Source organism: Camelus ferus, chromosome X, assembly GCF_009834535.1.
Source record: "Camelus ferus isolate YT-003-E chromosome X, BCGSAC_Cfer_1.0, whole genome shotgun sequence".
Classification (NCBI taxonomy): domain Eukaryota; kingdom Metazoa; phylum Chordata; class Mammalia; order Artiodactyla; family Camelidae; genus Camelus; species Camelus ferus.
This window is the reverse complement of record NC_045732.1, coordinates 22,812,446-22,818,032: the sequence shown is the minus strand read 5'-3', so window position 1 is coordinate 22,818,032 and position 5,587 is coordinate 22,812,446. Positions and strand designations below refer to the sequence as shown.

Sequence of the window (5,587 nt, the reverse complement as noted above, 5' to 3'; positions counted from 1 at the left end):
ATTGAGAAATCATTCCTTCCATTCATTGGTGCCTCCAGCTGCTAAGTGGATGAAGTAGCAAACTCAAATTTTGTAAGGATGAATGTTTCACCTTTGGAGAGTGGCTCTCACTGAGAGCAGTACCACCAAGGGTATGCTTTGAAAACACATGGGCTATTTTGGTTGTTACAGTGATTGACAGGCATCCCCTGGCAGTTAGTGGGCAGGAGCCAAGAATGGCATGTGTCCTTCAATGCATGTGACATTCCTACAAGGATGAATTTTCCTACATCTTACATAATTTTCAAACGTCCCCCTAGCCATTTCTGTAGATGAAAAACCTATTTGTCATTAGCTAAGCCTAAGGCTAACCTCATTTATGTGTAAACTGAAAGTACTCTTTTCTTTTTCTAAAATTTATTTTTTAAAATATGGGATGCTGTCACAAACGTGCATGTCACTCTAGCGCAGGGGCCATGCTTATCTTCTCTGTATAATTCCAATTTTAGTATACTGCTGCTGGAGCGAGCATAACTCAAAGTATTTTTTGAACCGTTTTAATATCCTGGAATTTTCCAGGAACGGAACTACTGTGTAAATTGAAAGGAGTGTGTGTCGTTTTGTTTGGAACTTTACCAAGAATGGTTTAATGTTTTAGAAAATCACACCAATGACATCAATGCCATTTATGGGCTGTGCTGGATATCTTCCATTTGCCCTTCCAGATTCACTCCACCCTCTACCTCCTCTCTGTCCTGGGAAGGGATAGTATCAACAAGGTTTCCTTGCCCTCCAGCTTCTGGATGGGTTTACTCAATGGGAAGCCTGGGCAGGAGATCTGGAAGATGAAAGGAGAGTGAGGTCTGCCACTTGAAATGACCGTCGGGAACGAGGTGTTATCTGATTCATGGAAACGTAAAGTTGGATGTGACCACGGTACTTTATTTGAAAATGATCACATTATGTACACGATCGTGTCCAAGCTTTCAGAATGTGCAAGTAAAGCGCCCAAAGAGGTGTTTTAAACTCCCATGGTACTTGCCCCTACTGATTTACTTCTCGCTTAATCCACATTTATGGATTCCCAGAGAATTCTCAATGACTGGTTAACAGAGAAAAAGCACAGGCCTGGTTTTTGCACAGTTTGCTGGCAGCAGCCAAAGGTGGATGGTAGCTGCATTCCAGCCCCTGAAAGACAGTGATGAAAGAAAGTATTCCTAGGGGCAAAACTTTGGGCAGTACGTCTTATTGTTCACTTCAAGTGGAGGGAAAGATGGCCTATTTTCTCTCTTGGCATAATATTATTGGGAGATACAGTCTGTCACAGCCCATAGTGTTCCTGCTTGTTCTTGTTTTCTTTGCCAAGAATGCAAGGCCCTGACCACTTTACCTGGGTCATTTCTCGGCTGTATTTTCAGGGAGCTGCATCGAGGGATGAGGTGATATTTCCTTCTGGGGTAAAGAGCAGGCTTGCTATAAAAGATGCGAATTCCCCAAGGCCAGTATTCCTTGGCTGTGATGCAAACATGCACTGTATACAGAAGGCTTTTTTTTTTAACAAGCCATTTTTTACTCTTTATCCTTTTTTTTCTTCTTGGTTTATTTGTTTTGGGGGAGGTAATTAGGTTTACCTATTTTTTAATGGTGGTACTGGGGGTTGAACCCAGGACTTTGTGCATGCTAAGCACATACTCTACCACTGAGCTATACCCTCCCCCCTCACTGTCTACATAGTATGTCCACCTAGCGCCTCTGCATGGCCCCCTGTGGGACTTGGGGACATGTGGAACCCACACAAGTATGCTGATGCTGGGCATACTGCTTACTGTGTTGCTGGCATCCAGGAAATAGTAACAGGCTAACTTGTTAGCTTGTGAGTAAGTAGGAGAAAATCCTATACCCTGACAAATATTTTTTAAACACTTTGCACTAGGTTTTACAGGCTGTTCACATATTATGTGACTTATACCTGATTTTGCATTGAGGGATGTAATTAATTCAGAGTTCTTCCTCTGTAGTTTTGGTCCCTTAGGGGAAAATGTTGCTGGTTTTTATGTTTGAATGGCTTATTTTTTTCTCTATTTAGGCAAAACTTCCCTGGCAGAGGTGTCATTGCACATCTGTTGGGAAAAACAGGTAAGTTTTAATGACTTCACGAAACTATTTGACAAAGTTCCATAGCAAACAATGCTAAGGACTAGGGGTAAATTGAGTGCCAATATAGTAAGTCAGAAATTCAAAATTCATTGTCAGTTTCTTCTATCTGCACTGTAGATGGGTAACATGACATGCTCCTATTCCAATTGTTTATAATTCTATTTTGTCCCTTTCCATTCCATAGTAAGTTTTAATCTTCTTAGATCTATTGTTATTTCTCACAGTTCTAAGTAATGGAATTTTAGCATTTAGTGTGAAAAACCACAGGCCCTCCTCACTGCTGCTGTAAGAAATCCCAGCACCAGAAATAAGAAGATGATACCCTGATTTCTTAAAATGTCCTTGAAAATGTTATTTCTAACAAAGGAGTGTTGTAAGACATCTGGAACTCAAAACTTAAGGCTTTTTCTGTGAACGTAACCTTGGCCTTAAAAAGCCTGTAATTCTTTTTGTTTATATTATTTAATAATGTGTTTCCCTGGTAATGATATTTAAATTGACATCTCCATGGCCTAAGAGCTATGAATACCTATGAGTTGTCTTTAACAGCCAAGGGAATTGAAAATTTATGTGCATACCAAAATTTGTATGCAAATGTTTGTAGCAGCTTTATTCATCAAAAACTGAAGACCACCAGATGTCCTTCCACGGGTGAATGGATAAACAAACTGGTACGTACATACAATGGAATACTAGTCAGTAATAAGAAGGAAAGATCTAGTGATTCACTGAACAACATGGGTGAATCTTTTTTCAGTGGCAAAATATACGTAACATAAGCACGGGTGAATCTAAAATGCATTTTGCAAAGTGGAAGAAGCCAGACTCTGAAGTCCCAAAAGTATTGTATGACTCCATTCCTACGGCATTTTGAAGAAGGCAAAACTATAGAGATGTGTATTAGTTTCCTATTTCTGCTATAAAACATCACAAACTTGGGGACTTACAGCACAGGCTTATTCTCTTACAGTTCTGGAGGCCGTAAATCCAAAAGCAGTTTTGCTAGGCTATGTAAAGTCAAGGTGTGGTAGGGCTGGTTTCTTCTTGAAGCTCTAGGGGAGAATTCATTTTCCATGACTTTTCAAGCCTCTGGAGACCACCTGTATTCCTTAGCTTGTGATTCCTCTCTCACATCTCTCCAACCTCTTGCTTCCATCCTCATGTCTCCTACTACCTCCGACTTTCTTGCTGTGCTCTTTAAGGACACTTGTGATTATATTTAAGGCCCACCTGGATAATCCAGGCTCATCTCCTAATCAGGAGATCTTTAATTTAATCACATCTGCCAAATCCCTTTTGTCATATGCCTGTTGTCAAGATTAGGACATGGGTATCTTTTCAGATCACTATTCAGTCTAGAGGAGGATGAAAAGCATATCAGTGATTATGAGGAATTGGGAGAGAAGGAAGGATTGAGCACAAGGGTGGTGATGGATACATGACAACACAATTGTCAAAACCTGTAGACTGGTACACCACCAAGAATGAACTCTACTGTACGTAAATTGTAAAAATTTACCTTGGCGCCTTGGTTGTCAGTGATCCCAGGATGGAAGGCAGAGTATGACAAAATAATTTAATTGTATTAAAAATAGATGACATAACTTCATGGAAAAGGATAGGGGAAAATGCTAAATAACTTCGAAAAACAGTGTCTTCAAGCTCATAGATACAGGGAACAGACTGATGGTTCCCACAGGTAAGGGGTGGGGAGTGGGCAAAATGGATGAAGGGTCAAAAGGCACAAACTTCCAGTTATAAATAAATAAGTCATGGGGGTGTAATGTACAGCATGGCAACTTTTTTTCATGTCAGATTCTACTAATGTGTTTTCATCTTTGATTTTTTTTTATTTGGGGGAGGAAGTTAGGTTTTTACTTGTTTTATTTAAATGGAAATACTGGGGATTGAACCCAGGACCTTGTGCATGCTAAGCACCCACTCTACCACTGAGCTATTCCCTCCCCCTCCTGTACCGTATAACTGAAAGTTGCTAAGAGGGTACGTCTTAAAAGTTCTCGTCACAAGAAGAAAAATTCTGTAGCTGTGTATGGTGGTGGATGTTAACTAGGCTTACTGTGAGCATCATCTTGCAATATATACAAGTATTGAATCATTATGTTGCATACCTGAAACTAGCATAATGTTGTATGTCAGTTATACCTCAATTAAAAAAAAAGAAAACCTGTATTTTGACTAGATAATGTAGGGCTACCAACAAAAATAACTTTACATAAATATTGAACTCTAGTTGGTAAACAGATACAGAAATATAGATGTCTGTATACATAGGGTAGTATACTTAGATATATTTCCTGGGTCTGACTGCTGAGATGGCCTAGAAGCAGTGACACCTGAGCAGCAGTGAGCACGCTTAGCATTCAGATCTTTTGTTTCTAAATACCATTCTCTAATAAGGGGATCAGGGCTTCTTGAAGAAATGGCTGATTCTAGGCCTGGGGCAGGGAAGATACAAGATGAGGGCAGAACATCTGGTAGGACCAGAGCGGGGAAAACAAAATAGGAGCCTGCACTTGGCCTTTCCAGACCCCGGCTGTGAGTCATATTCTGTGATGTATATTCTGACTTTCATACTCTATATGATAGTGTGTCCTTTCCCTGTAATAAACTATACATTTGTAAGTTTTGTCATTTTGGGTCTTGTGAGTCTTCTTTAGCAATTGAGCTCTGTTTAAGTGCCACTGTTAGTGCAGCTATATCTATCTATTCAATTTTTACAAATGTTCCATGGGTACTAAGAAAAAAAGGTGTATTGTCTATTATACATGTTTCTTTCCAGGGAGCTATTAAAAAGCAAGACTTATTAATCATATTCTTATTTTTATTGAAGTATAGGTGATTTACAATACTGTATTAATTTCAAGTGTACAGCAATGTGATTCAGTTTTTTTTTAGACTTTTTTTCCATTATAGGTTATTACAGGTACTGAATATAATTTCCTGTGCTGTACAGTAAATCCTCGTTGCTTACCTATTTTATGTGTATTAGTTTGTATCTCTTAATCACATACTCTTAATTTGTCCCTCCCACCCCCCTTTTGGTAACCGTAAGTTTGTTTTTTATGTCTGTGAGTTTGGTTTTGTTTTATATATAGATTCTTTTGTATTATTTTTAGATTCCACATATAAGTGGTATTTGTCTTTTTCTGTCTGACTGACTTCACTAAGTATAAAATTCTCTAGGTCCATGCCATGCAAATGGCAATATTTCACTCTTTTTTACTCCATTGTGTATCTATATACCAACTCTTCTTAAGCCAATCGTCTGTTGATGGGCACTTGGATGTTTCCATGTCTTGACGATTGTAAATAATGCTGCTATGAACATTGGGGTGCATGTATCTTTTCGAATTAGTTTTTGTTTTTTCCAGATACATACTCAGCAGTGGAATTGCTGAATCATATAGTAGCTCCATTTTTAGTTTTTTAA

General features: G+C 38.9%; 1 non-coding gene across 1 annotated transcript; it reads right to left on the bottom strand.

Moving 5' to 3' along the window:
- Nucleotides 1-405: 405 nt before the first annotated feature.
- Nucleotides 406-510, bottom strand: LOC116662350. Its single transcript, XR_004318386.1, has one exon. It is a non-coding gene; the product is annotated as a U6 spliceosomal RNA (small nuclear RNA).
- Between the last annotated feature and the right edge of the window lie 5,077 nt (nt 511-5,587).